The sequence below is a fragment of the Mastomys coucha genome, unplaced genomic scaffold, assembly GCF_008632895.1.
Source record: "Mastomys coucha isolate ucsf_1 unplaced genomic scaffold, UCSF_Mcou_1 pScaffold16, whole genome shotgun sequence".
NCBI classification, from domain to species: domain Eukaryota; kingdom Metazoa; phylum Chordata; class Mammalia; order Rodentia; family Muridae; genus Mastomys; species Mastomys coucha.
In genome coordinates this window covers 12,689,962-12,716,253 of record NW_022196898.1, presented here as the reverse complement: position 1 = coordinate 12,716,253, position 26,292 = coordinate 12,689,962, and the positions used below count along the sequence as shown (strand labels likewise).

The window sequence follows — 26,292 nt, the reverse complement described above, 5'->3', positions numbered from 1 at the left end:
TGTTTTAAAATTAGTAGAATATCAAAATGAATATATTGGGGTAATATATTTGTATTAGGGAAAATACAAACATTCTCTTAGAAAATAGTAATCTCAGAAAAAGTTAAATATTTGTCATAAATTTATTAAGGCAGACAAAAGTAGAGACCAAAGAACAAAATGCTCTTATTTTTAGAACGTTAAGACTGCAGCTAACAAGGGACTTGCCATACTTTTCACCATTAGTTTGTGTTTGGAGCATATGAACCCTTTTGGTTTTCTTGAGCTTAAAAATCAGCAGTTTCTTAATGAAGTCTCTCTCTCTCAACACCCCCCCTCTGTGTGTGTGTGTGTGTGTGTGTGTGTGTGTGTGTGTATGTGTGTGTGTGTGTGTGTGTGTGTGTGTGTGTGTGTCCAGAACATACCCCTACCTCATGTGCCCTTCTGTTACTCCATCATCTAGCATGATCCTGAAGATTGGCCTTTGCGCTACTTAGTTTTTATTGTCACATTGACATAATCTAGGGTCACCTAGAAAGAAAGAACATGAACTGTAGATTTTCCTGGATTATCCTGACCTGTGGCTGTGACTGTAGGATCATTTTCCTGATAATCAGTGTTGGAGAGTCCAGCCCATTGTGGGCAGCATCATCCACAGGTTGATGGTCCTAGCTTATGTAAGAAAGCTAGTTAAACATGAGCCAAAGCACAAGAACGTAAGCAGCATCCATCCATTGTTTTTATTTTAATGCCTGCTTAAGTTCCAACCCTGTGTTGTTTGTGATGAGTGTTACTTTGAAGTGTAGGCCAAATAAACTATTTCTCTCCCAGTTTTCAGTCATGGTGGTTATCACAACAGAAAAGCATGCTAGCCAATCTGTCATGGGTCTTACTCATTGTTTTTTGTTGTCTTATGTTATCATAAATGTGTTTTTCCAATACAATACGACATACAGTTTTCTGATATTTTATATGTTTCAGTGAACAGTAAATGATTTATATTTTCTAAATTATGTGTTGTCAGAACTATCTCAAATATCATAATTTATAGCCTCATTTAAAACTTTTTGTTGGGGCTGGAGAGATGGCTCAGCAGTTAAGAGCATTGGACTGCTCTTCCAAAGGTTCTGAGTTCAGTTCCCAATAGCCACATGGTAGCTCACAACCATCTATAATAGGATCTGATGCCCTCTTCTGGTATGTTTAAAAACAGCTACAATGAGCTCATATCTTAAAGAAAACTTTTTGTTATAGAAATTATAATTTCTATAGACTAATTATTTCCAGTTAAAACAAAAAATAGATTTATTTGCATATAAGTATATGTTTCTTCTCAAGCCTCTTTTTAAATAAAAAAAGTAAATGATATATGAAAATAAAAAACCTTGGTCAATTTGGTAACTTTCAATTGTAAAGACTTGTGGATCGAATATGAACATTTTGACATTTGTGATACACAAATACTTCAGAAAATTCATTCAAAATGACAACAGTGAGAAAGATGATTGGAGATAAAGTAAGCAGGTGGTCCAAGTTAAAAACGGGTAAAACTTGCAAGAAACCAGTTGACAGCAAGCAATATATTGTTATAAAATTTAGCATAACAAGAAATACTCATGCTGTAAATTCATGTGTACATATGACCTTATACTCATGAAATTATTTATGAATTTCAAGATCAGCACTAGGTAAAATTATAAAATCTTTATTTTTAAACCTTATAGTCATTTTAAATTTTTAAATTATAAATACCAACAAAACACAGGTGGATCTGGAAGGTTTATCAGAACTTTTCTAGACCAAAACATGGGTTTTTTTATTTAATATATTTTTAATAACACCATATGGATATAAATGATGACTTTCCACTTTTAACCTTTTCTACCTTTTCTAGTAGCTACCTTTTCTAGTAGCTTCTTTGCTTTGAATACAATGATAGCTTAATATTTTACACAGTAATGTACTGAACTTTAGAAGGCACTTTAGTTGCTATATGAGAACCTTGCCTATTAATTTTTAAAATGATTACTTTTATTTATATATTTATTTATTTTTAAATTTTTGGTTTTTTGCACTCTCAAGAAAAATTACATTTTGTCATTGTCTCATAAATGTCAGCATTGGCATGTGTTCCTAGAATATTTCAATATTATTGTTTCATTAAATAATTTTCAGAGATCATATAGAAGATGATTTTAAGTTTTTTTTTTAAACCAGAGTGTCCATGCACAAGTGAAAAAGAGAAGTTGGGATAGAGTAGGTTTAAAATGGAGCCCAAGATATTGAGATGCTAGGGGACGTTCAGGTGGTTCATGTGCAAATCAAGGTTGCATGCAGTTCTGCCATACAAAACCAAGCATCAAATTACTCAAATGCACAACAAATAAAAGAGGAGGAGGAGTGGAGGAGGAGAGGAGGAAGGAGAGGAAGAAAAGGGGGAGGAAGAGGAGGAGGAAGAATTGTTTCCAGATTTATTAATACTTCATAGCAACTGCCTATAAAAAAAAGTAAAATAAATGAATACAAACAATATTTGAAAAACAAGAAAATTTAAGTAACACTACTTGGGATCTAGTTACTAGAGAATGGATCTAAGCTTATATTTAATCTAAGCTTCCATTAATGTATAATCTACTATGTAAGACTATAGGGAAATCTCCTGTTACAAACATTTTTCCTAATCCTAAAAATGTACAACTGTTCATGTTTTAACATTTTTTGAGACATTGTTAGTTTAATAACTCTAGAGGCTGAAATTCATCAAGTAATTATTGACATTTCTAACTAAAATGACTATAGTAAAAAAATCCATATATCATATCTATTTGTAGCCTTTACCAAGTCATTCCAGTACAGATGACTACCTGAAGTTTAGATATTTTATTTTTAACCACTTTTATTCATTTGAACTGGTTAGTTCATCACTTATAGATCAGAGACATGAAATTTTATTATATTAATAAAGGCATGACCTTTCTGATTTATTGTCATAAAAGTAATATGAAATTGTTATAGAAAACTTAGGAAATAGATAATACGCAAAGAAAATACACTAATTCTAACCATCCAGACTTGAGTACAGTTTATATTTTGTCTTATATTGGGCTTTTTTGACACACATACCACATATACTGATGTGGATTCTACATTGTTCAATTCACCAGGATAATTTTTACCTCATTTAAAATGGTCACATTTTGTACCTTCTTCTAGCATGCTGTAAAGTGAATATTTGGACCAGAAAAGCCATAAGTAAACACAAATTTGTACTAAGACAGTTTTTTTCTGAACTAACTCAGAAATTATATCAAACACTGTTTTATTTTCTTTCCATGTACTACTGGCTATAGTACCCCAATTACTTGTTTCTACATGTTCAGGGGGACTATCTTTATCAGAGCTTTTATAGAACCCAATTAGTTCATCTCTTAAGCAAGAATTCTGTCAATATTAGAGAACTAAGGAGCCAATGGCTTTAGTAAACATTAATGGTTTTGTATAGACTACAAGCAGTCAAGGCTTAATTCCCACCTCTTTCTTTGTTAAGTGGTTATTTGACCTCAAATGACCAGGAACTCCCTACATATTTCTTTTAAACTTTATTGTGAACTATTTTTGAACTTTAAAAACATCTATAAAAATAGAACAAAAAGCTTCACTATATTCTTCAAACAGCTTCCACTGTTGTTAACACATTGTAAAAATAGCAGTGCCCTTACCAAAAGTTGGCAGCCAGTCTTATGTGAATTTTGCCCATGGTGCTTTGGGTGGCTTTTCTGAGCCAGTGTCTGATCTATGATCACATACTGCATTGGTTGCCAATGTCTTCTCTTGTCCCCTGAATCTTTCATGACTTAACACATGAAAAATATTGTCCAGCTCAATTTCCTTTGCATTTTATGATAGATTTCAATTTTAATTGCTGATGTTTTCTATTGATTAATTAAGTTCACATATTTTGAACAAAACTCCTGCACACGTCTCCCATCCAGGCATTTCCTTATACATTTATTTATTTACATTTCATTCATATGCATGTATTTTGATCCATAGGATATAAAGCATATTATAAATATCTTATTTTTTAGTTATATAGACTTAGCCATTAGGAACTATTTGACACTAGTATCAACATCCACTTAACAAGGCATGATTGTCTCTTTGAAGGACAATATATATTTTTCTATCATAATGTGCTTTCTTACATAAATATGTTCTTTTTCCTGCTTTCGTTTATAATATAATTGTTTAAATTACATTTTACTACAATAAAATATTATTGTCCTGGCTAGTTTTGTGCCAACTTGACACCAGCTAGTGTTACTTAAAAAAACAAAAACACACTAGAGATAATATCTCTATAAGATCGGATGTAGAAAATTCTATGGCGTATTGTTTTAATTAATGCTTGGTTTGGGAGGGCCTCTCTCTCAGGACATGGTGCCTTCCTTGAACAGGTAGTTCTTGATACTCTAAGCAAGCAAGGTGAAGAAACCTTGAGGAGTGGCCAGTAGGAATCCCTGCTCCACTGCTTTGCATCAGCATCTGACCTCATATTCCTGCCTTGCTTGACTTCCTGCCCTTAGTTACCTCAGTGATGAACTAGTAACTGGAAATTTAAGCAATGTAAACCATTTTTCCTTAGATTGCTTTTAATTATGACATTTTATCAAATCAATAGAAATGCTAAGTAATACATAATATGTCCAAGAAGTCATTCCAAAACTATTCCATCTATGCACTTGTACTGGCTGGTTTTGTGAGTCAACTTGACACAAACTGGAGTTATCACAGAAAGGAGTCTCCCTTGAGGAAATGCCTCAAACATGGACGTGTAAGCTGAATAAAGCCTTTCCTCCCCAACTTGCTTCTTGGTCATGATGTTTGTGCAGGAATAGAAACCCTGACTAAGACAAAATTGGTACCAGGAGTGAGGTATTCCTGTGATAACCTGACCATGTTTTGGGGAGGACTGTGGAAGGACTTTGGAACTTTGGGCTAGAAGATCCATTTGGCGTTAAGAGCTCTGTGAGATGTTGTGTAGGAGCTTGGAAGATGATGTTGGGAACAGTACAGAAGATGGAGGCCTGGCTTGTGAAATTTCAGAGGAAAGATTAAAGACTCTTATCAGGGCTATTGATATTTTGATTGTGAAGATTCTGTGGTTCTGGTTAGCTGGGGCTGAAGAATCAGCTGTGATTAACAAGATACCAGAACTACTAAAGCAAAAACTTTGCATTACTGGGACTATTGATGCTGGTTATCTGGAGGTATAAAATTAGCAGTGATTAAATAGAGACCAGCAGCACTGAGGTGACATTTTCTGATAAGTGTTTTCTGAGAGCACAAAGAGGCTATGTTCCAGAGATAGCCAAGGTTGTACCTTGTGCTGCAGCCAAACTGGGTAATGTTTAAGAGTTACCCATGTGGTACTGGATTTGAAGGCATGAAGGGGTCAAGAAGAGCAGCTGAGTCTCGGCACAGTGAGAGACCATGGAAGGCCACTAGTGAACGGGCAGCCTCAGTTTGCAATTGATGGCCCAGGACTGAAGGGGTCATGCAAAGGAGTTGAAACTTAATACCATGAAGAGAGCCTATGAGAGGCTATTGGTAAAGCCTAGTTACAGCAGAAAATAGCAGTGTTTTGGAGATGCCAGTACCATGAGAAGACCACCAAGAACAGCAGCAGCAGTGGAATACAAGCATCTGGAACCTAGAAGACAAGTTGTGTGCTACCAAGGGCAGAGGTGGAGAAGTGACCCAAGCCCTTGGAGGAGCCCAGAAGATCGTGAGTTGCCCAGACATTGGATGGTTGGAGTTTGATTTTTGCTTTTGATTGTGACTGTGTCCTGATATTTTTCCCTCTTGAAGGAAGAAAGTATTTTAGTGGAGCCCACAGTTAAGAGACTTTGAATTTTAAAAGACATTGGGCATTTTAAATGGATTGAACTTTTAACATGTAAAGGCTTGGGACTTTTAAAGTTATTTAGATCTTGGGGATGAATAAGAAAGTTAGGGTTGAGGCTTAATAGTGATGTGTTTGTGTGTCAAGTTGACAAGGGGTCAATTGTACTGGCTGGTTTTGTGTGTCAACTGGACACAAGCTGGAGTTATCACAGATAAAGGAGCTTCAGTTGAGGAAATGCCTCCAAGGGACCCAACTGTAAGGCATTTTCCCAATTAGTGATCAAGGCGGGAGGGCTCCTTGTGGGTGGTACCATCCCTGGGCTGGTAGTCTTGAGTTCTATAAGAAAGCAAGCTGAGGAAGCCAGGGGAAGCAAGTCAGTAAGGAACCTCCCTCCATGCCCTCTGCATCAGCTCCTGCTTCCTGACCTGCTTGAGTTCCAGTCCTGACTTCCTTTGGTGATGAACAACAACATGGTTGTTGAATAAGCTGAATAAACCATTTCCTCCTCAACTTGCTTCTTGGTCATGATGTTTGTGCCGGAATAGAAAACCTGACTAAGACAGCACCTTACTATAGTGTTCCAGTATTTGCAGCCAGGCCTGGGTTTTAGTGTGAGTGCTACAGATTCAAACTAAGGTCCTCATGCTTACAGGGAAAGCTCTCCTACCTGCTGATCCATCATTCCATTCTTTTTTTATGAGATTTAAGAAGTTTAATGTTCTAATATGTAAGCTATATATATATATATGTATATATATATAACATGCATTCATAAATGTATAGCATAGATATGACTATGTTATATTAGTGAAAATATTTCCTATGGCCTCTGTACAGTACATACAATTAGAAGAAAAAAAAAAAAAAACTACTGTAGTTGACTGGGTTTAGAGGAACCAGGCACCTGTCCTTACTTCCATTCCCAGTGGTCAACAAGGAAATGCTTTATCATTTGAAAACCTATGATATAGTTCAAGACCTTCCCATATCACATAGTGCAGGGAGCTCCTAATGCTTAACCATATTAAACCATATTAAATCCAGTCACCCACTCTTACCCCTGAGACTGTGATTTAAATTTTCCACTCTAGCACAGGAACTTATTGATGAGAATCTCATCCTTCTGAGCATTCAGAGTCCCATTTTATATTCTTTTTTTTAAAGATTTATTTTTATTTATTTTATGTGTATGAATACACTGTAGTTGTATAGATGGCTATGAGCCTTCATCTGTGTGGCTGGTGTTGAATTCAGGACTTCTGCCAGCCCCGCTCACTCCAGCCCCATTTACTGCAGCTGTCTGCAGACACACCAGAAGAGGGCATCCAATCTCATTACAGGTGGTTGTGAGCCACCATGTGGTTGCTGGGATCTGAACTCAGGACCTTCAGAAGAGCAGTCAGTGCTCTTACCTGCTGAGCCATCTTGTCAGCCCTTCTATTTTTTTTTAAATTGGATATTTTCTTTATTTACATTTCAAATGTTAACCCCTTAGGCAAATGGAGGGACCCATGGCTCCATCCACATATGTAACAGAGGATGGCCTTGGTTCTGTGAAGGTTCGATGCCCCAGTGTAGAGGAATATGAGGGTAGGGAGCCTGGAGTGGATGAGCTAGTGAGAAAACACCGTCATAGAAGCAGGTTGAGGGAGGATTGTAAAGGGAGTTTCTTGCGGGTAGGGACTGGGAAAGGAGATAATGTCATTTCATTCTTTATTATAATATTAATCTTTTCACTGATTGCTCCTGGATGTTGAGTCATGTGTACAAAAAGCAGTTCAAATGACAGTTATCCACATTTTGTTTAGTGCATGTCTTCTGTGGCCTTTGGCACATGAATACCCATTCCATTTTAAGTTGATAATTAACTCAGTGAAAGATAAATACATAATTTTCTCTTTTTTCCTGAATGACTGGTTTTCATTTAAAAGCATAATTTATTTATGAATCCAGTGTTATCCATAATGAATTAAAATAGCATCTTGTACAGTATATCTAGTACTAGGTAGATAGATTGATATATCTCTAGAACTTTGGTTTGTCTCCCTGTTCATCTGCTCTGGCATTTTATGTTTTAATTAAAGTTACTGCTGAGCTCTGATGTCTGCTGCGGCTGGTCCCTTAGATTTTTATTTTCCTTTTTCAGTATTTATCTCTCTATGCATGCATGTTTATTTTTTTAATATTAAATTTAATTTAAACTTGTCTAGCTTCACTAAAAAGCTTCATCAAGACTGTGCTAGATTGTAAATATTCCAAAGAGAATAAACATCTTTTCATTTCAAGTTGTCCTACCCAAACAGAGAATCTTCTGTTCTCTTCTAGTTGGCATTTTACATAAAAGATTTTAAAGTTTTGTTTCTATAAGGTGTTCATGGTTTTGTTAAGTTTACTTAAGAGTATTAATCTTCTTTGTTTCCCTTCGAAGTGAAACTATAAAACATTCCCCCCACCTAATCATAGAAAGACTGATTTCAATGACCAGAGTTTTTGCAGTGTCTATACTCTAAAACTATTCATGTGCTTTCAAAGAACTTGTGTCTATAAACAAGTAAACCAGAAAAAAAAACACAGCAAGCAAAACAATAAAGGTTGACTGAAAGATTTTAAATGGCACTTAATGTAGGAGGTAATGAAAATGGTCACATGTGTCAAAGTCAGTCATATCATTAACAATCAGAAATCATAGTTATGAAAATAATAGTAATATTATTATAATAATAGTAATAGTGATAATGATAGTAATGAAAAGCTGCTGCAGAACAACAGAGTGGCCAAAATTAAACAGTATGATGAAAATGTGGAAAACTAAAGGCTCATATAAACTACTCATGGTGCTAGATAAGTGGCTCAGCAGTTAAAAGCACTTGCTACTCTTACAGAGGACCAGGGTTTACCTCTCAGCATCCACATCAGGCAGCTTACAACTGACTATAATTCCAGCTTTAGGAAATCTGACACCTTCTTCTGGTCTTCAAAAGTACCTGCACTCACATATACACATACCCACCCACATACAAACACACACACACACACACAGTTTAAAGTAACAAAGCTGAATATTAAAATAAATGAACTCCTGATGAAAAAAATTTCTGAACCCCTTTGAAAAGGTTAGTAGTATGTCCAAAAATGAGATAAACTCATGTCTTATACTTCACAGCTGTTCTTCCTGATATAGCTTAGAATTGTACTGTCTCCTGCAGCTACTAACCACATGTGGTTTTTAAAATATATAATGATTCATTTTCAAAATTTAACATCCATTTCCTTGGTTAAACTAGCTACAGCTCAATATCCAAATATGACTGGTGGGTACAATGGTGAACAACTTAAATGCAAAGCATTTCTATTAATGTGTTTCTATTAGACCCTAGAACAATTGTGTGTTTCTAGTAGCCTTGTTTTGATAGTGTTAACACTTGAAACACACATAATAATGAGCATAATGAAGTTTTGAGTGTAAGAATTGCATATAAAGTATATTTTCCAAGAGTCCAGGACAGCTTGAGCTTTAGACCTTATCTGGTCTCTTCAGGGATGTTCAGGATCCTCAAAATATATTCTCATGGCATATGATTTTGGAAAATTAATTGAGGATATATCTGCATTTTTTTTCTAAAGAATGCATCTGATGTAAGCTTCGGGCTCTTCAAAATATGCTTCTAGTCCTGATTAAAAAGCAATAAAATAAAATAAGGCTACACAAATAATATGAGTTCTGCAAATATAATAAAAAAGACCACACACAATGAACACTGACTGTAGTATTTGGTGAAGCTTGAAAGCAGACACAACAAATTAAATGGTTTGAGGATACATGGGAAAGTGATAAGAGCATGATGGAGAGCCAGAAGTGATTATAAGAGACTCTGTGAAGTGTTTGCTTATAAGAATGGTCCATGACCTGGAGAGCACACCGGTGATCCCCAGAGATGCTGACAACATCCCCCTTTTCAACTTAATGGATGACTGTGCTCTCATGAACTGCATGTTTATGCTTGCTGTTCCCAAGCTTGTGTGCTAAGGTTCATATTTTTTAAATATTTATTTTATTTTAATTATATATATGTATGCATTATTCTGTTTGTTTCTGCTCCACCCCCACCCCGTGTGTGTGTGTGTGTGTGTGTGTGTGTGTGTGTGTGTGTGTGTGTGTTGTACATGCCCTGGAACTGAACCTACAGGCAGTTGTGAACTCCATTAGGCTGCTGGGAACTGAAGCTGGATATTCCAGAAGAACAGCCAGAGAGATCTTAATTGCCAAGTCACTTTTAACACTCTGAATTTCAAAATCTAAATAAATAAATAAAGTTTGACTGGGTGATTTTAAGGGGTACCTGCAGCCTTGGTGCTCTCACCATTTTTGTCTTTTGTATGTGGCCCAACAGTATCATTCCTGCCCTTCCCCTTGCACTTGAATAGGTACCCAGCCACCTATTTCCCTGTGCTAAACACTGCTCCTCTCCTCAGCACTCTCTTTGATAGGCGTGCTTGTTTACCATTGTCCACAGCCTTCTTAAGTATCTGAAATCCAGACATAAGACATTTCTGATTGTCTTTTATCCCTGAAGAAACTCAATTATAATACCTTTCTAAATGCATTTTCAAACTAAATTCATTTCTTCGGCAGATATGTCACACTAAGTCCTGATGAGTATATTGGCTACAGTTCTCAAGCCTGTTTTGCTCCTGTTGCTTAACCACAAAACTATCCATTTGGTCTATTGTTAAACCCAGTAGTATCTTTTGTTAAATGTCAGCTTGATCCTGTTAGCTAGCTAACTTCCACCACTTTTACCTTTCCTACTGCTGTGGAGAATGATTTCAGATGCTGATTTCAAGGACAGGTTTCGATACCATCCTTCTTAAATTTGTGTCATCATTAAATTTGGATCTAATAATATCTCTTTATATTTTATTTAAACATACTTACTAAAAATTGAAGCAGGAAAGGATATTGGTTTTATAGAAGTAGAGAATAGAATATCTACAAATCAGTAAGAAAATGAAAACAAACCAATCAAATGAAATGGTTAAAACTACAGGATAAGAAGCTAGGCAGAGAACAGAAAGAGGATATCAAATAATGTGGGAAGAATGTGTTCTCCAGCATTGTTTGAACCACAGAGCTATAGTTTCTGCAGACCAAACTCTGGTTGTCAGGATTGGCAGTGAGTGCCCGTACCCACTATTTTAACAACTTATCAAATAATATATTAAAACTAATATAAAAAAACTGAATGAAAAGTGTTTCAAAATTCCCATTACAAAGTAATAACCAATGTTTAATCTGATGAAGAATCTAAACACCCTTATGTTATCATGAAAATTATATATGCATATTGAATTATCACCCTACATTTTGCCATATGAACAACTAAAAGGTAGTGTAAAAGAGACAGAACCAATGAGAGAAGTCTGATACACACTTCCAAACAAGAGTTACCATTCTTTTTACTTTATTTTTGTCAGTGGGCCAGCCAGATGGTTCTGTGGGTAAGGATACTAGCTACAAAGCTGGAAACCCAGAGCTCTATCTCCAAAACCTCCATGGTGAAAAGGGAAAAACTGATGCCTACAAATTTTTCCGTGAACCCTGAATCTATGTGGCATGAGCTCCCCCTCCCCTGTCTCTAGGTAAATGCAAATTATGATGTTGTTATTGTGTCATGGTGTTACTATAATTCCCTCAGGCTTCTTTGTAATTAATATACCTTTCCTTCTCTTTTTGACAATATTGCACTAGTAACATATTAATATAAATTTAATAGTGAATTTGTTTGATGTCAATAGTTTGCTTGTTTATTCAATGAGCATTTTTCACAGTAAAATTGTGTATATGAAGTTCTAAGCCCTTTTGTCATCCAGCTGCCCACACTGTGGGAAGTTGGCTTGCATGCAAATAGCTGCAGCTCAGTTGAAAGAATGAGGAAGGGAAGAAGTAAGTCCTAAGACACAGCTGCCATGAGCTCATACTGAGTCCTAGTCCTCAAGCCCTATACTTTTATCTTTCAAATCCTTTTTAATTGTGGAGCTGGAAGCCATCGCAGGGATTGTGAATAGCACTTGTCTCCTTTGTAATGTTCACTTCTCCCCATGTCACACATCTCTACCTTCGAATACACAATCCCCTGCTTCCTTTAAGGCTATCAACATTTCTGTTTATCAACAGCTCTTTACTTTTGAATGTGATCCTCTAAGAAATGTTGGAATCTCTCACACCAGGAGGCTGTCCTTTATAACTTCTTGTGCTAATTTGGACACACTTATTCTCATGAATATTTTCTTGACATTTAAATTTCTCACCAAAGAATAAAAATAAATCAAGCTGAAAATACTATCTTTTTCCATGCCATCCCTTGACTCAGTGAGCCTAGTGTCAACAGTGGACCTGTTCCTTTCTGTGACCTTCTGATACGAACATATGCTCCAAAGACCCTATCTTATTGCTTGGGTAGCTTCCCAAGCTATGCTTTTCCCCACTTAGTTTCCCTAAAAATAATCTTATTGTCATTAGTGTGGGACACATGTTCCCTCACTCTGTGACTGGATCACAATGATTACACCAGAATGTTATCTTCAATGCCAAGGAAGATGTTCTTTCTTTCTGTTCTTTCTTTCCCCAAATTTGTCTTTTGAAAGTTTAGAGGGAAAGTTTAGTTATTCCTGTGGCCAACATTATAATCCAGGATATTGTATATCCTACTAACAAGTATTCATTTCCCTCTATAGACATCCAACCTTTTCAATTTGGTCAGCTTCCTTCTCCTCTGCACTGGTCAATTAATAACCATTCTTCTTGTTTCTGCCACTGTCTGATAGATAAAACTGCAAGCAAGGTAGAATATGCCAGATGATCTGCTTGTAGCTGAGCATGCCTTCAAGCAGAATCATTTGAAAGTACTACCTTGCCTTCAGGCAAACAGATTTTTCTGAATTCAGAACCAGGTCTCTGTTCAAGAATTGCCTTTTGTACACTGTAAACTTAACCTAGAGATCTATATTTCACTGAATGGCACTGTGTTCTAGGACAGAAACTATCTAAACACCCAGAAAAGCAATGTTACTTACCAATAATTAGTATAGTTCATGATAAATCCCTTTAGCCTTTGAAAAAATATATTTGAAGTAGTTCCATAGATCACACAACTTTGTGGTAAAAATCAAAATGGAAAAAAAGTTATCATGATCCTATGAAACAGAACATCTACAGTATTTGAATATGTCCAGTATATGTCTTGCCAGTGTCCATTTATGTTGGAATAAACATCAGAGTGGATTGACTTATCATTGCAACTTAGCTGCTCAAATTCTTTAGTGACAAAATTCCTAAGAGAAATTGACTTATAGGAGGAAAAGTAGCTTTATTTTGTATCATACTTTTGGAAGTTTAAGTCCATGGTCAGCTGCAGCCATTGCTGTGGTTATAAGCTATTGAGGCAGCCATCATGGGAACAGGGGTAACAAAACTAAGTTATTAACTTTATGTATGGAGTCCAGAATAGAGTGGCTGAAGAGAGTCAAGAACTTACTTCTCTAACCAACTCTATCTTCTAATTTCCACCAACTGCCAGTAGAATACCACTATATTGTAAACCTGTTTAATAATAATAATAATAATAATAATAATAATAATACAGCATTGATTATATCAGAGCCCTCATGATATAATTACCATCTAGTGGCTGATTCACAAACAATTACAGCTAGGAACCAAAACTTTTAAGGGATCCTCTTTATCCAAACCATAGCACATGTATCTTTAGTAGGGATCAGTAGAATGGAACATTTCAGGTAGAGCAGTAGTTCTCAGCCTGTGGATTCCAAACCCCTCAGGGATTCAAATGACACTTTCATGGGAAAGACCATTAGAAAACACAGATATTTACAATGCAATTCATAACAGTAGCAAAATTACAGTTATGAGGCAGCAAGGAAGCTAATATTATGGTTGGAGGTCATCACAACACGAGGAACTGTATTCTAGAGTAATTCACAAATATTTAAGTTAGATATTTTTAGTTTTCTGGAACCAAGACTTCTATACTTGTCTAACAATATAGTCACTAACTACACAGAACTTTTCAAATTTAACTTCAACAAAAATCAAAATTGGTCTTACTCTATTGCTATCCATGTTTTAAGTACTTGATAACCAAGTGAGTCTGCTGACTTTCACTCTAGATAATGAAGACATAGAACATTTTCGTCACCACAACAAGCTCTATTTGCTTTTTAATGAATAGCTGCTCTGACTTTAAGTTCATTTAAATGGCTTAAGTCCATATTTTAGTCCCATTTGCAATAGCCAAAAGTTGGTGAAAGAAAATATGTAGAATTCAAATTCTAAGATGTGCACATACATCCGAAGGCCAAGACCTGGGAGACTTTACTCTGTATGAAGTGTTAATGGGGAATTTACTCTTATGTGCAATGATGTCAGCTTTCTCTGAATTACACTTGTACATCTCTGGTCTAAAATGTCAGAGAAGATAAGGTAATGTCAAAAAAATAAATGACTGGGACATATTTACCTGATGATTTTAGAAAGCTTAGATACACATATTCAGCAGAAGTGAATGGTTTTGTTTGTTTGTCTGTTTGTTGTTGGTTGGTTTGTTTGTATGGTCCTTTGGTTGATCATGGGTGAGCTTACTCCTGTTTCCATATTCTTTCCTTTGGTCTACATGTTTTTATTTTTTAATTCCAGCACTTAGCAAATCATATCACAATGTTTTAATTATATTTTGAAACCAGGAAGTACAATGTTTGCAGCATTGTTCTTACCCCTCGACTGTTTTGGCATTCAGTATCCTGTGTTTCTCTATATGAATCCAAGAACTGTTTTGTTTTGTTTTGTTTTGTTTTGTTTTAATTTCTGGAAAATGCTATCATTAAACTTTTGAAAAAGATCACATTGAGACAGCACATTGCTTTATAGTTATACTTCACCAAATTTATTTTTTCCAATCCATGAAAATTGGATATATTTCCATATGTCTGGCTATTCTTTTATTATTTTCATCAGTGTTTTATAGGATTTAGCATAGTGTTAAGTTTAACCTCCTTAAATTAATTCTCAAGTATTTTATTTTTGATGCTCTGGTAAATGAGTTTTCTCTTAATTTCTTTTCAGGTAGTTCATTGTTAATGTTCAGAAACATAGCTGGTTTTGTATATTGATTTTGCATCCTGCAATATGAAAGCCTTCACTACATCTAAGATCAGAAGCAACCATACTCCCTTCTTCCACAGCTGAATGCATTTTATTTCTATTGTCTAATCATCCTGGCCTGGAATTTCTAGTTCTATTTTACCAAGAGTGATGGGTGTAGGCATCTTTGCCTCACTCATGATCATAGAGGAAAGTCATTGAAAAAACTTTTGAATGTAATGTAAGCAATGAACCTTTCATAAATAGATACTTACAGGTAATTTGCCTTTCCTAGTTTGTTAAAAATTCTTATTACAAAAGGATGTTAAATCCTTGTCACTTTTTCTCTATCTTTCAAAATGACTTCATGATGTTTACCTTTCATTCGGTCTCTGTGTGATATATATTTCTACTTAATTTTCATGTTGAGCTGTGCTTGCTTGCCAGAACTAACACATGCTTGGTGAACATGTGTTGTCTGTTTAGTTAGCTATAATTTTGTCCAGGTTGTTTGTTCGTTTTAGGTCTCACACTATAGTCACAATGATCTCAAACTCATGACAGTCCTCTCACCATAGTTACCCAAGTGCTGGGACTACAGGCATGAGACACCATGCCCAATACCTTAGTTTCATCTTTGTGTCTATAATAAAATACCCTAACAAAAAGCAACTTAAAGCTGGAATGGGGTTTAGTTTCTAGTTTAAAGTCTAGCAAGTACTTGAAGTAACTATTCACATCACAGTTATGGGCAAAGAGAAATGGATGCATGCATGTTAGTCTCCTCTGCTATACAGTTCACAGCCCCAAACAGGCAATAATAATAATGTCACACACCTTCAGACTGAATCTTCCTATATCAATTAGGTAATCAAGAAACATACACCCACCCACAGGACAACTTGATCTGGACAATTCCTTATAAAGACTTCCTTCCCAGGTAATTCTGTTATGTCAAGTTAAAAAAGAAAATAAACCATCACATTCAACGTGTATTATTTTTATCTAGTTTTATTAGACTATTGGCCTATAGTTTTCTTTTCTTTGGTCTTTTGGTCTGGCTTTATTGGCATGGTAATGCTGGCTTCATAAAAATTAGTTTCAAAGTATTTCATCCTTTTCAGTTTTTCAGAAGAGATTGAGAGGGCTGTGAGGGCTCTCCTGTGAGGGCTTGCTATAATTCACTAGTGTGAAGCCGTTTTTGGCCCTGGGCTTTCTCTGATGGAGTTCTTTGATGGCTAACTCAATCTTCCCATTGGTTATAGATTTGTTCAGATTGTGTATTTTTTTCATGATTCAGTCATGGGAGGTTGCTTGTTTCTGGGATTTTATTCACTTTTTCTGTGACATCTAATATATTGGGGTTGCTTGTTGTAATTTCTTACTGTAAGCTTTTATTCTCCCTTTTTAACTCCTAGTCTGCTTAATGGTTTCTCTCTCTCTCTCTCTCTCTCTCTCTCTCTCTCTCTCTCTCTCTCTTTCTTTTATACATTCAAACATTAAGCTCCCAGGGAGCTAGAAGTGTAACTCAGTGGAGCTCTTGCATGCCGTCCTCACTCCACAGAACAGCAAGAACAACAAAAACCCTGAAATCAGTTTTCTTGATATTTTTCTAGTTTTCTATTCTTTATTTCACCTATCTCTACTTAATTTTTTACTAGTTTTCTCCTCTTTCTACTTTTGGGCATAGGCCATTCCTTTTTTCCAGTTACTTGGAGCATACAGCTGCATTATTTCAGAGTGGAAACATCTGCTTTGATATTGCTTTGCTGTCTCTAATAAATTTGGGTATGCTGCTTTGCATTTTCATTTGTTTCGAAGAATTTTCTTGCTACATTTTGGACTTCTTTCCTGACTCATTAGTTGCTTAAACGTGTGTTTAATTGCCACATTATGTGAATTTTCCAGCCTTTCTTCTGTTATTCATTTCTAGTTTTATTCCACTGTTTTGAAAAACATTTGGTTTGACTTCAGTCTACTTGAATTTATTGAGTTTTTGCTATTTAAAATATGATTTATACTGAAGAACATCCTGTGTATGCTTGTGAGGGGATGGTGTGAGTAGTTCTATTGGGCCCATTTCGCTCAAAGCATCTATTATTATTGGTGTTTTGTCTAAACACTTCATCTATTATTGAAATGCACATATTGAAGCTCCACAACATTATCATATTGACATTAGTTTCTCACTACAGTCTCGTTAGTGTTTATATGTTTAAGGGTCATGCTGTGTGTCAGGGGGTGCTTTCTGGTAAAATGACTCTTACATGCCTGCTCTTCAAGGCAAACACTGCTCCAACTTTCTGTGATAATCACTTCTCAGCTCCCTTTGATGCTTTTACGGTCTCTGTATATATCCCAAGGGGATTTAATTTAATCACATCTGTTCTGAAAGTATAATAAATATAATAATAGCTCATACATTTGTATCACAAGCAGAGAAAAAGAATTTCCAGGTTTGTGTCTGTTTGTTTTCTTCTCAGGGTAGATTCATCAATACTTTGAAAAGTGCCTGAAGCTTATTTGCAATACAGATGGCCTATTCTAAGAAAACTTGCTTCTTTAGATGTGTCTCATTCCTTCCCACCATTGCTCTTATGTAGGAAAAGATCTGCTTTTTTGAAGCTTAATAAGATACCCAGAGATGGTGACAGTTTGCAGGAGGAATTATTTAGGCTCACTGACTCAAATTCTTCCAAAGGTCTGTAATACTTGTCATCATGCTACATCTTTCATAGATACAATATATTTATATGCAATGAATAGATTCTCCAAGGTCCTAATGGAACCGGAAGGGGAAAGGGTGTCTCTTGAGGTGAGATGCATGTTGCCTAAAGGAACTGGTTACAAAAGGCTAACTTTTGTAATAGGAAAATAAATGGAGGCTTAGAGATGTGATTTCCTTTAAAACAAATATTTAAAAAGTTCTTTGTAAGGATAATGGAATTACACTAGGAAATGGCAGCATTCACTTCCTGATAGAGATGTCCTTGAGATGAGACCTGAGTGTTTGTGTCTCTGTGGTAGGACCTTGTCAGGCTGCTTGTATGCTCAGGCCTTCACAAGTGATATCTCCATTTACCATTGTGATTGTTGTAATTATGGGTCTTGGACTCAGATTTGGACCTTTCAAAGCAGGAATTTTTCATTTCTAATCCACAGCTATGTGTTTGACCTGTTTTCATTCCTCACTTTCCTCAGCAAAAAAAGATCAAATGAACACTTATGTCCTACAACAAGAGGAAACAAGCTAAAATATGAAGTGTTCTTTTCAAACACTAGGTGTTTGTTGTTAAGAATATAACCTAGTTATATTCTTGGATTACTTGGGGCTAATCACAGAGGCTCACAAGGATAGCTCCTTGTTTAAAACCTGACCAATCATTCTCTTCCAGCAACAGGTAAAATTATAAAAACACCTACAAGAACCTGAGCATTTCGGGTCAAGAGATAACAATTAAAAATTACTCAACATAAACTAAAGAAAACACAACTTGGCAGGGACAAACCCTTCAGTCCTGTAGAACAAAAGGCCTGAAAATGAAAATGTACTGCATAGGTTTCCAATGTTATGAAGAAAATATTGCAGGCAGATTTTCCAAAGATAACCCCAAATATTTGTCCATGATTGTGACTTTAAGAAAGTTTTCCAATTACTTGTTAAAGGCCTAGTATGGCATACAGTAAAGACCCAGTGTGTTTGGCACAGTCACATTTAGCTTTCAGAATATAGTCCTTCATTGCTGAGCAGAGTCCAGTTCCTCTGTCTTAAATTCCTCTATGAGACTTCAGTCTAAGAGAATGATCCCCCAAGCCACGGGAAGGATGGAGATGGTGCAACTTCCAGAAGTCTAGCTCCTGGACTACCAATAACTGGAGTGGGTGTGTGCACTTAAGATATGTGAGTCATTTAATGCTTTTTGCCCCATGAAAAATCTGTTCCTGGTAAAAGAGAGTTATCATTTATATAAACCCAGGAACAAAATGGACTGAAAGAGAAAGAGAGAGAAATACAGGGAGAGATAAACAATGCTTTCTTCTCATTTAAAACAAACAGCGAGAGATTAAAAATGGAATAGCCTAGGCCCTGGGAGATATCACCAGAATGAAGAGAAAATACACTATTTTTTTTTTTTGAGAGCCTCTGTTGATTAACCCCAAGTAATCCAAGCTGAAGTCCTGTGGGCTTCTGTTTAATGCTAATCATTAATTATCTATGATATATGTTTCTTTTTTCCTGTCTGACTTCTTACTAAGTCATTATAAACACAGACTTGAAATCATACTTCAAAAATTCCAAATACCTGAAGATGTGCTAAACTGGAGGTAACTGTTTCTAGGTAGTCAAACTTTTAAAAGTGATGATCAGCCACATGAATGTTTTGTACATACTTGTCTTCTTGTGTACTTTTCTGTATGTGAATAAAGCTACAAATTTACTCATTCAATAAACTGGAATGACAAAAATCTCAAAATAAAAAAGAACATAACCATTTATACAGAGACAGTAAATATTTCTCTGAGCTGTTACTCTGTTTACCCCTCCTATAAAAGTCAGAGCCACAGAAACTTGTCAATGTTATTGTGTTAAATATTGGAAATCTTGGAATTTATGTCTTCCCCTTAATGAGCTCAGGCTAGACAGTAATTAGTGATGATTAGTGTAATGAAATCATGCAAAGACATTGTACACAAGCTATTATGCTTCTACTTAAGTTTCTCTTTTGAGTTTTAAGCTGTTTCATGCCCACAAGGATAAGAAGTATGAAAAACCCTTTCGAGTTTTTAATCTCAGAAAGGCTCCAGGGGATGGGAATGATAACCAGATAGAATAGCCCCCAATTTCATCAACCTTGTCTGTGGCATATACCAGGTATACTGTGTGTTAGCATTCTGTTTAAACTCTACCCCACAATTACGTGGCAACAGCCAGGTATTCTCCTCTCCACAGTTACCTGGCAACAACCAGGTAGGTCTAGCCCACTATAAAAGGAGCTACTTGCCTCCTCCTCCCTCTCTTACTCTTGCTTCCCTCTTGCTTCTCTCTTGCTCTTCCTCTCCCCTTCCCCAGCTTCCCCTGCCCCATCCACTTGCTCTTGGCCATGGCCGGCCTCTACTTCTCTTCTCTTCTCTTCTCTTCTCTTCTCTTCTCTTCTCTTCTCTTCTCTTCTCTTCTCTTCTCTTCTCTTCTCTTCTCTTCACTTCTCTTCTCTTCTCTTCTCTTCTCTTCTCTTCTCCTCTCCTCTCCTCTCCTCTCCTCTCTTCTCTTCTCCTCTCCTCTCTTCTCTTCTCTTCTTCTTTCTCTCTCTCTCTCTCTTTCTCTCTCTCTCTCTCTCTCTCTGCCTCTACTACCCTCTTAACTCCCCTTCTCAAGCCCTGAATAAACTCTATTCTATACTGGTCCCTCAGGGAAGGGATGCCTTGACATGGGCCAACTGAGACATCCCCTTACCCCATACCTGAATATACCCCCATAGAACATAACCCCTTCTGGATTTATCTTTTTATAAACACATCACTGTGCTTCTCTTTAGCAGGCAATAACTCTATCTAATGATATCTCTGAACTAACTAATACAGATACAACTCATAAGCCAAAACATGCATTAAGCATGAGGCCCTTTAATAAAGATATTTGCACAATCAATATCTGTTTCTCAAGCATAGAGATATATGATCAAACACATTCACAAATTAAAGGATACCCTTTAGAGGCTACAGTCTATTTTAACACCATTTTAGAGTATGACCATTGGAGTTGTCAGAACAGAACTTTGAAAGGAGAAAACAGTGATTCACATATAGTCCTCTACCACTCAGAACAAGTATGGATAATTCTTCTACAGTTGTTCAACAGGCAAAGTAAATAGCTTTCTTGAACATATAAATACAACCATAGACACTAACTTAGTTGTCTCTGGACACAGCTGACTTTGCATTAAGGCATTGAAAGCCTGGAACCTATGACTTTTCTGTTGCCTTGCAGAATTTGGACTGTAGTCCAAATTTGGCTCTAAGTCTGAGGTGATAATAAAGCAAGTTCTTTTCCTTGGTTTTCTCATTCAAAAATAGAGGCATTTGAGAAGAGGAAGATTAGAGTAGATAATCTCAGGTCTTTACTAATATAGCTTGATTTTGCTTCATATATCATATACTCTCCATATCCTGCTGCAAAACTATTTCCAATGAATAAAGATTTTTCCAGTCCAGCTAAATAAGCCTATGTTTTAAGCTTTAGTGGAGCTATTTAATTCCGACATTTGGCATTTATTGGTTAAATTGCTCCTTTCTGTACAAAGTTGTATACCTTAGGTAATTATTAATGAGGCAAATAGATTTTAGCTTTAAACAATTATTTTTATATTTGAAGTATCCCTAAGTGCTTTATAAAGTTAAAGAGTCCAATGTGGTATCGAAATTACTATATTATTGTTTAGCCAGCAACAGTTATTTAGAACCTTCCCTTTGAAGTTAATGTCGTCTGAGGCTTCTCTAGACATGCCTATAGCCTTTCTCAGTTACAGTGCTCTCCACAGTCCACAAATTTAACACTTAATGTGCTCCTGAAAGCTACTTAGGTGTTTTTCACAATGCTTACTTCATCTAGCCACTTACATAGATTCCTTCCTTCCTGTTTCAGTCTTCCTAGGGTGCTGCAACAAAGTACCAAGAATAAGGCAAATTTACTTCTTAGTTATAGAATCTGAGAAATCTAATTTAGGTACCTTCAGATTTAGCATCTGAAGAAGGCTTGCTATTGGTTTATAGACAACTAGCTTCTTGCTGTGTCAATATATGGTAGAAGGGTCGATGCAGTTTCTTGGGACCTATCAAACAAGGACATTAATGCTCTTCATGGGCAAGGGTATTAATGCCCCAAAAGCTTGCATTTCCTAGCACAAACATTGAAATAGTTAGGATTTTGGCACATGACTAGGAAGTGAGAAACATTTAGATCATATACAGCATCTAATCAGAGATCTAGGCATGGCTGTAGTGCTACCAGTGGAATATGAGATCTTGAATACTGGTAAGATCCCCAATACAAAGCAAGAATCAGGACATTGTCATAAAAAAGTTAATATATGACTTGAAAGGAGTCTTTAACTACTCACATAACTATATAAAGTTGAAACATATTTAAAGTTGTTTCACCACCCAGCATTGTGGTCCATATTCACTGTGGGAGATTTAGGCCAAATCAGAATCAGAAACAGTTGTTATAAGACTATGTCGAGCCTTAGCTTACTGGAGACCCTCTGAGTGAATCACCTGGAGCCTGATTGATGCAAAAAGCAAGAGGATTTTTAATGTTCCAGTATACTGGGGCCGTCCCAGACCCTAAGGAGAGGTGGCGACCCCACATAGCTTGTTCAGTGAGCTTTTATACAATTTTCAGGGCAGCAGCCATTAGACACAGTATGATTGGCAAAACAGTGTGGCTAACTCTATCTATCGCTTGCCAAACATTCCCGGCCACCTGCCTGTACTAGTGGTCATAGGCCCCAGCTCCTCTGAGACCTCACATAGTTGCCTGGTTCTCCTCTCTCCAAAGCATGGCAAACTCTTTCCCCACTTCCTTGCATCCTTCTTTCCCTCCAGGGACCAGGAAGTCCTGCCTGTACCTTCCTCCCAACAACTGGCCCATGGCTTTCTTTACTGATAGATTAAGAACCAGCTGAGAAACAGGATCTCATCAGAACTGACCCCTATAAACTTTGCTTCTTCTCTTAAAAAAAAAAAATCTATATACAAACAGGTAGCTGATCTCAGGAGCTGTAAGCAAAGACTACCTACTATGTTGTCTGTGATGGTTTAATATGGCCTTTTCTGTGCAACTTCTCAGCCCCATCTTTGTTTTCAGTTTTTGCCTTCCTTAATTTTTATAAATATAGTCTCATTTCATTTTCTGCAAATCTAGTCCAATGGCTTTTAGAGTTATTCAGGCTCTAGCAGAATATAAAGAAGTAACCACAGACTCAATTTTACATTATCCAGAATTACTATAGAGTCCCTTTTCTACAGGTTGGTCCTGGATATAGAGCATAAGCATTATGCCTTGAGTTGCCCTAGCTCAACCCAAATTATTGCTATTATCTACAAAATTTGTCATTTCAACCCTTCATTCTGTCCATATAGAAAATAGACCAGTTTAAGCAAAATTAATTCTCTAAAAAGATAATTAAAAATTGGTTTAAAGACAATATCAAGGATATATCTTGCTTAAATGTAATCAAGAGTATATCCTTCTAGAATATATTGAATTAGCATGAAGCATGAATGTTCTTATGAATTATGAGCTTAATAACACACTAAAAAGAAAATTAACTGGTCTTCCTTTAGCATTCAATAAATAGAAAATAATACAGACAGTGTAAAATATCAACAGTAATGACCATTCAAGACCATAATGCAGTCAAGAATTGATCAGGACTCAGATTTTGGTAAGTATTTTTTTTAACCTGGATCATTTGCCAATATAACTATTTTTTTTCTTTTTTTCCTTCCCCCAGTTCCTCCTAGTTCCTCTCCACCTCTCTACCTACATGAATTTATATTCTTTTTCTATTTCTCTTTCAAAAGATAAAGGAAAGAAAAGAAAAACAAGAACTAAAACCCAAACAAACAAACAAACAAAAAGGAAACACAAATTAACCCACAAGAGCAAAATTTAAAACAAAGGACCAATAAGACATAAATGCCCAAACAAAACAAAATGAAACATTAAAATACTAAAGAGTTCATTTGTTGTTGGCCAACTACTCATGGACATGGTGCCTACCCTAGAAGTGTAGTTCCAATGAGACTCCATTGGAAAAATTTGATTTGCTATTTGCCAATGTGTACCAAATACAGATAATATCTTGATAAAGGATTGAACCTAATGTCTATTTTCATTTCTCAGTGCTGGGACTCCCATCTTGAATCTGTAAAGGGCCTCTCTCTTTGACTTCATATGTGCATCATAGTCTCTCTGAGTTCAGATGTATACTAGTCCTTTTTTATGTATTTGTAACATGCCTTTTTCTTGGAGTCACCCATCATCTCTGCCTCTTACAATCTTTCTGCCTTCTCTTCCACATGGATTCAAGAACCTGAGGGTAGGGCTTTTATAAAAACATCCTGTTTAAAGAAGAATACTCCAAAGTCTCTCACTCTCTGCATGTTGTCCAGTCATGAGTCTCTGATTAAATACTATACATTCCAAGAAAAAGCTCCTCTGATGTGAGTCAAGTGAGGCACTGATCTATGGGTTTAACAGTATCAGGAGTCATTTTATTGCTGTTTTCCTTGGCAGAATAATATTATGTTTTTCCTAGGCCTGTACACTATCTATTGGTAGATTCTTGGTCTCTTTTGCAGTGCCAGGTAGGAGTTTCATCTCACAGAGCAGACCTTAAACACAATCAAAAGTAGCTGGCTACACTCATATCATTTGTGCTATTATTCCGTCAGTGTGTCTTGCAGGCAGATCACTGTTATAGGGAACAGGCAAAATGACTTTTTAATGAATTAGCTTTCAGCAAAGTGATTTTTGGCAAAGTGATCTGTAGTTCTTTGGATTCTGATCTCTGAACTTGGTCTCATCTTTCTGAACCGCTTGCTGTTCTAAATCCACAGGGTCCACTTCTGTGGATTCAACCAAATGAAGACTGAAAATATTTGGAAGATAATTACATCTGTATTGAAGAATCCTTGTCAGTATTCTCTAAAAGTATAGAACAACAACTATTTGCATAAAATTTACATTGCATTAGGTATTAGAAGGTATATAAAGATCATTTAATTCATACAAAAACATGGACTTAATCTATATACAAATACTATCTTTGAAGTCACTTTTTTGCTATAGTGACTATTATAGAAAAGATGTGAACATCTATTGATTTTTCCAGGGACAGTGATGCCTAGAACAATTTCCATACAGATACTGAGAATCTATATGTCTCTACCACTTGTCTTGAGTTCTGGTACATCTGGCTGCCTGGTATTATTTAAGAATCTCTCGCTGGGCGGTCGTGGCACTCGCCTTTAATCCTAGCACTTGGGAGGCAGAGGCAGGCAGATTTCCGAGTTCAAGGCCAGCCTGGTCTACAGAGTGAGTACCAGGTCAGCCAGGGCTACAGAGAGAAACCCTGTCTCAAAAAACCAAAAAAAAAAAAAAAAGAATCTCTCTGAAGCAGTTTAGTCTTGCTTAAATGGATAAAACCCCACTGCTGATGATCCTGTCCTACACAATGGTGCCATGCAGAGTTCAGAGTGAGACAGTACTATGCTCTTCCACAGCTTCACTAGAAAAACTCACATTGCAAAAGAGGCAAAGACTGTAGTCCTTGACTTACAAGGCCCATTTTAATTATTTTTTACCTGTCATAATAGTGCTAAAGTTGTAAGATATCTTGAAGACTCCTATGAAAGTATATTGTGATTCATTTTCTTTGTTGAGAAGAACTTTTCTGGCTTTCGGCAGTGCATTAGTCATTTTTATACTGTAGTGATAAAACACCATGAACAAGACAACTCTTAAAAGAAAGTTGATTTGCAATTATAGTTCCATTTACATAAAAGTAGTTGGGAAAGAGAGTAGATGATTTTAGTATACATTTGATCCATTTGGGTTGGCAATATTTTTTCTCACTTAAGTGTATTTTTTTATTTGTATAAGTTATGCGTCTTTATAAAACACAGTATATTGTACCAAACCTGATTTTTAGTATTATGTCATAGTAACAAACTTCTTTCATTGATGTAATTCATTAGCACCATTTGTCCAATTAAGCCTGGTAGAATCGATATCTTTTCTATCCTATGCTCTTTATTTTGAATCGTAGTTATTAATGGCTTCATACCAATGAAAGTAAATATACATTTCTGTTATGGCCTAGGATACTTCAAAATAACCATTCATTATAAGAAAATTTAAACTTCATGTATTTGAAGAACAACAGAAGTGAATTAACTTTAAAATATAATAGAACAAACAATAAATCCTTATTTTATGAAAGTGCTGTCTAAAAAACCAAAATCTCTCAGATAGACCAACAATACTTATAATCCTCAGTCATCAGAGAATGGATATGACAAAGCAACAAGAGGATGCCCACTCTTCTGACTCTTTCCAGTTACATTTTGGCAGAAGGAACAAGCTACTGAGTACTACAGTTGAGCTGGAGCCCAGTGTTTCACCAGATTCTGTGTGCCAGAGTGAGCTGCTGAAAGGGAGAGAGGGAGAGGAAGGAGAGGGGAG

The 26,292-nt window shown here is 36.2% G+C and overlaps 1 protein-coding gene and 1 long non-coding RNA gene across 4 annotated transcripts in view; one reads left to right on the top strand and one right to left on the bottom strand.

The window, feature by feature from the left end:
• Gpr149 (G protein-coupled receptor 149) overlaps positions 1-26,292 on the top strand; it is a 64,895-nt gene that overhangs the window by 10,758 nt on the left and 27,845 nt on the right. The window lies entirely within an intron of this gene.
• LOC116092943 overlaps positions 1-26,292 on the bottom strand; it is a 96,726-nt gene that overhangs the window by 67,036 nt on the left and 3,398 nt on the right. The gene's annotated exons all lie outside the window — the stretch shown is intronic.